This window comes from Blennius ocellaris, assembly GCF_963422515.1.
Source record: "Blennius ocellaris genome assembly, chromosome: 9".
Lineage (NCBI taxonomy): Eukaryota > Metazoa > Chordata > Actinopteri > Blenniiformes > Blenniidae > Blennius > Blennius ocellaris.
Genome location: NC_137658.1, coordinates 23,521,852 through 23,527,851, shown reverse-complemented (window position 1 = coordinate 23,527,851; position 6,000 = coordinate 23,521,852). Strand labels below are relative to the sequence as shown.

The window sequence follows — 6,000 nt, the reverse complement described above, 5'->3', positions numbered from 1 at the left end:
TCCTGGCTCAACAACCTTTGTTTGTTTTTTGATGGCGAGAAAACCAATCACAAATCTACTTATAATGGTACTTATGGTAAATAAAAAAACAAACATGTTTTGGATTTTAGCAGGGTCAAGAATAAGTGTAAATTGTGCCACACAGTGGTGCCCTTGTGCCTCTGGTTTGAGGGGTTTCTCTCTGAAAATGGTTTTCCCTGTGCATGTTTGTTTTTTTTCCCCTGTATATTCCAGTTAAACTCTTATGCCATATCCATGTGTTCAACTGAAATGAATAACCATGACTATGATTTCATAGTCCTTCTGTATTATATACCCTTTTGTTCAACTTGTGATTTTGCGATTATCCTTTTTCTGTCAAATGAATTAGGCTTTTTCCACTTCTATTAAATTCCAAACACGTGTTTTGATACAATACTTGACAGGTTTTTCTTTCATTGATTTCTTGTCATCATGGCATTTTGAGGAAAACCAACATAATGCTGTAAAAAAGGCCTCGTGACCCCATAAATCTCTCTGGCTGGCGGAGAAAGGTCTGGCCCACAACATCACTTCTTTCGAATAAAAGGTTTTTAACAGATCATACACACACACACACACACACACACACACACACACACACACACACACACACACACACACACACACACACACACACACACACACACACACACACACACACACACACACACACACACACACACACACACACACACACAGATGAATGCAAATCCGTGGTCTTTGCTGCTTCTTCAAATTCAGAAGCAGGTCACTGCTGTCACTGACTATTACTGCTCTCATCACCTACACCATGTCTCAGGTGTACTATCGATCTGAAGTACAATGTATAAAAAAATGTAAAATAAAGGTACAACTGTCATTACAACCAGGGACACCAACACACACACACACAAGGAATCTCATTCTGCGAGCAGAAGAAACATAACACTTATTGATTGTTTGTGGGTTTTGAGTATTGAAATGGAGACAGAAGTGAGAGTCGAGTAAAAAAAAAAAAAAAAAAATGCAGAAAGGCTGGTACTTCCATTAAAGCTTCACACGGGGGGGTGGAATTGTTGGACAGACTCATGCAAGTGGGTAAAGCTGCATAAACACTATAATACTCTGGAACTATACCAGACGAAGACACACGCCTGCATATAAAATAATAATACAACACAAAAAAACACCAAGGTTCATTAAAAGTGCAGTATGTACAGAAGCATCTCGGTGTTAGTAGTCAGTCAATGTAGTCGTCACCTTGTTTTCGATCAAGCTGTCATTTTGTTTTTGTTTTTTGTATTGACCAAGAACTTGAAGTTGTAAGTCCAGTATGTTGACATCATAATGTCCAAAGCCAAACATAAAGACACAACCCACATATGTGAAATACTGTACATGTAACAATATTTTAGTCCCACTCTTAATTTTGTGTTCGCAGTCAAACAAAGACCAGTTTATTCAAAATAAGCATGTACTTATTCTTATTCTTATTCTTATTATTTAGTTGATTTAAAATAAGCTTATAGAAAAATCCCCAAAATAGAGTTACTACAATTATTTATAGTGGAAATATAGTAATCAACATAATACCAACAAAATATGTGAAAATGAAATGTTATGTCAATAAAGGTCTTTAAAAGACATGTTTGCAATTAAAGGGCTCTTTCTAGTATTGGCTCTATATGGAACCACACAGTGGGAGAGGCTCTTGGGAGTTTTTATGTTTTTTCTGGTAAGAATTTTCACATTAAAGTTTTTCTATTACATTTTGTTTTCTCTAACTTTTCTGGTTTCATTCCATAGTTCATGAACGTGTATTTAATGGGCGACTTCAAATTCAAAATATGTGTGAATGTGACTGTGTCTCTGTGGTCTGGTCGGTGGGGGGGGGGGGGGGGGGGGGGGGGGTTCTGTAACCTTGTGCAAAGAAACACAACATTGCCCCAAATATTGGCCTCTGAATTTTCCTTGGTCGATTCTTCAAATGGCTTGAAATCAAAATTACAAGACTGAAAACATGAGTGAATGAAAGAGAGACATTTGTTACAGTGAAAATATAACATTTTCAAAAAATTGATACAACGACGCGATTTTTCTGTGGGCTTCTCAAAGCCAACATCAACACAATCCAGCATGACCGTTCTCTTTGTTTTTGCCCAAGTTTCATGGATCATTAATATCTCCGGAGAGAAAATAGGGCCAGTTTACTTTACATATCATCCGAAACCTTGTGTATTCAGAGAGTCAGTGTTTCAGGAAGAATGAAAACTGAGTTGCCATTTTTTTTTTTTTTTTTTTTTTTAGATCTGAAACCCATTCATTTTTCAAGTTTGACAGTGTGTATTTAATGCGTTCAGACAAGGACGAGGTCAGATTTCTTTCTGAGAAATGGCCCATGTTCAAGATGAAAGCGCTCCTCGCAGCATCTGCAATATGTTTGTGCCTAAACACACGGTGCGAGCGCGGTCAGATTCCCGCCACAAAAATCAAGCATGGTTTATTTTACATACTGTATTGTCGTCATAACTGTTCAGAATAGGTTCATTATTGGGGGTTTGCTGTGTTTTTACTAACACCCACTCAGCCTGAAAATAGCCTGTTTTTAGCTTCACTCTGTTGATGTTACTGCTTTTCTTTCTCTTTAATTCACTCGCCTTCCGATTCTCTTTCTGCGCTCTCCTTCCTGCCAGTATAGCCTCAGTGGCCTTGGTGGACGGATAAAGTTTCACACTCACTCTCACACACACACACACACACGGGCGCTGCTATGGTCAGCTCTGTCAGGGGTGATTCCACCCAGTATATATAATTTAATTGTGGAATAACAATAATTTCCCTCTGTAATTTCCCTGTCAGTTATTCTCTCACTCACTCTATTCAGCCCCCCTCTGCAGCCCACTGCCTTAATAAAGTAGTGACTGGACTGAGTCGGGCCAAGATAAACACTAAAAACATCATTTAAAAGTCCACGACTATGTTTCATATTGTGGCCATTTTCCCCCAGCTTATTTTACACGCCTCTGGCCATGGCTGCACTCTTAAAGTCTTTCTCCCATTTGAAGTGATCGTAAAAGAAAAAGAAGAAAAAAAAAAGATTATGATTTACTGTGGAAGATTCAGCTGGTAAACATGAAATCGCAGAGGACTGATAAATCACTGTAATAAATAAAAAAAATGTCACTCTTGAAGGTAACAGGATTTTACACATCAGCCTGAAACAGGTCACATATATATTATGGGGGTATTAAAAAAAAAACACCTATTTAGTAAGTTATAACATTTTGCAGAGCAAGGGAAAGGTCACAACGCCGAACGCCTCAAACTCTCCAGTATCTGATTCAAGGCTTTGGTTTTACAGCTCAAAGTAATCTGATTGGTCCAGATGGGGACTTTCCGCTGGATTTAGCACTCAACCTTGTGTCAGTCTAAACTTTAGAATCCTCCAGCTTTGACAGATCTGAACACACCATACTGTACTTAAACCGCAAAAACACACAGCGAAGAGCCTGGCTGTGGAATCACAGAGCCGCTTACAAATGTTTCACAACTGATGTTATACGGTTAGGAAAATACTTTGTGTGCTGTGTATTAGCATTTGGGGTCACAGCTGTTTCCAAAATGACGTTATGCTTGGAAGAAGAACGTTTGTCTTTCGCTTTAATCTTTTTCTTACGTGTGTGTTTCCTTTAGCGTTTCCCAGATCCTCAGAGCAGATTGTGAAGTCAGTCCTGGTTTTCGCTGCTGAAGCTGTGAACCCGAAGGCCTCGAGGAAACGGTGTCATACAAGGCTAATCATCCTATTCCACAAATATGGATGTCGGGATCGAGTGTAATCGACGTTATCCACACGCTCTTGTCTCTTTGAGCTTTGACAAACATGTAGAAGGGGTTCATAGACTACAGCAAATAAGAAAAGCTCCATTAAAAAAGATATATATATATATATATATATATATCATGCTGTTTTTGCCATTGCAGTGAAAAGGAGCTGAAGTGGTCCGAACACTGCTGCTTGCAACACACAGTGTTTCTATTATAAAATGCCAATTCAGCTGTATTCTTTTTCTTCTTTTTAATTTGAGGTAGGCTTCAGTGACCGCTGCAGTGCTATTACAGGATAGATCCCTGATCCCTGAAAGTGTGCGTACGTGCATCTGTTAGCCTGCATGAACCCATCCGTACGAGCGCCTGTGCTTTTCTTGTGTATCCTCTGAGTCAGCATGCACACGCGTACGTGTTCCTTCAACATGTGTGTTTGCTGGCGACGCAGCGACCGCTCTGTTGCAGTAAAAAGGCTCTCGGCAGTCGTTGATGGAGGAGACTCTTTAGAGGCGACCCTCCAGGGAGACGCTATCGCAAGTGCTTGTGTGTACATGTGCGTGTGCGCCGGAGACAAAGGAAGGCAGCGATGTTATCATACCTGTCCTACACACAGAGGTCAGAGCCCGACTCGTCAATCTTTCCGCCGCCACACGTAAGCGTCGCAAACGCGCGGCTATTTGTCAAAGTCCAGACGTCTCCTGTGGTACCGATGAGATGCCGATGAGCAAACCTGGCTTTAACTCAGAGCTTTTCAATTCCATTCAATTCAATTTTATTTCGCTTGTCGAGCGCCAAAAACAACACAGTCATTTCAAGGCACATTTACAGAGAAAAAAGACCAAATCCACATGAGCGAGTGGGGAAGATGATGGCAAAAACTCGCTCGTAGCATGGGAGTGATAGAAGGAGAGAAAACGACTGCGGGAGTGTGCAACAATGTAGTGTTCAAGTGGGAAATCTAGTGGCTGTTGTTGAATGAAACCACACACACATACTTGTGTATATCGAATGGGAGTCAGTCTGGGAAGTTGCGGCCGTGGTGCACATGTGCAGTCGCAGCGTTTCAAAAAGTTGTGTTTTTCTCAGTTTACACGCACACCATTTTTGAAAACGTCCACCTTGGGAACCATTTTCAAAAAGTGCACCACCGTCACGTAAACAGACACCCAAAACACAACAAAGGCTTTACATTTTCACTTGACAACGTTGTCATTTAAACAGAGCCTGAAGCTTGTTATGTCTTATTGTTTCAAACCGACTCCAGTGCAACTTCACCAAATTCAGATGTTAAAAACAATCCAAACGTGCAGCATGAATCCAAAGGTTTCATATTCTATGAATTGTCTGAAGAAGAAAAAGGAAAAAAAAAAAGAAGGTTGTAAACATGAGCATGAGCCATTCATTGTGTACTTGTGTGCGCAATAAAGTGAATTTTCTATTAGTCTCTATTATGCTCAATCAGCCCTAACAGACACAGATCAATACACTGGCAGAAGGTCTGAATTACTATCGCCACTAAAACACAACACAACACTGTAACTTTATGACTGTGATTATAACCCATATTGACTTCATGTTCAATACGATTATTCTCTCTCGTAATCACTGACATGCTGCGAAAACAAGAACGGAGTGAAAGGAGAAACCAAACACACCGCGAGGCTTTAATGTGGACGTTTAAATCTTTATTAGCTCCCTAACAACCTGAAATGGAAAAAAGTTTGTGCACCAATGTGTTGCGCTGACTTCCAAAATTGCAGGTATTTATTTTCACTTAAAAATAATGACTCTCTTGATGTGTGTAAATAAAAAAAAAGACAGCCTGACAGCTTGCTTTATAAATGTTGCACCATTATTGAAACGCAAAAAAGTACAATCTGAGGATAATTTACCAGCATTTTCTAATATATGAGCAGTCACTTGACAGATATGTCATCATTCTGTCAACCAGAGGTTAAATTTCAAGATTGCCAGTATGAAAACACTACAATTTATCTCAATTTTCCCCAGTCATGTTGTATTTGACTCTTTTTTCTTTTTTTTTTTCAGGTATTGATGTCTAATTTTCAAAAGAAATCCCTCGGGGAATAAAACCTGCTCGGAGATTCTAAATCAATACTCCATTGTGCGAAAGTAACCGCAACCTGACGGCGCAGCCAAGTGGTTTTATGACCC

The 6,000-nt window shown here is 39.8% G+C and overlaps 1 protein-coding gene across 1 annotated transcript in view; it reads right to left on the bottom strand.

Moving 5' to 3' along the window:
• Positions 1 to 6,000, bottom strand: part of slit3 (slit homolog 3) — a gene marked incomplete at its 5' end in the record, with an annotated part of 301,781 nt that overhangs the window by 85,707 nt on the left and 210,074 nt on the right.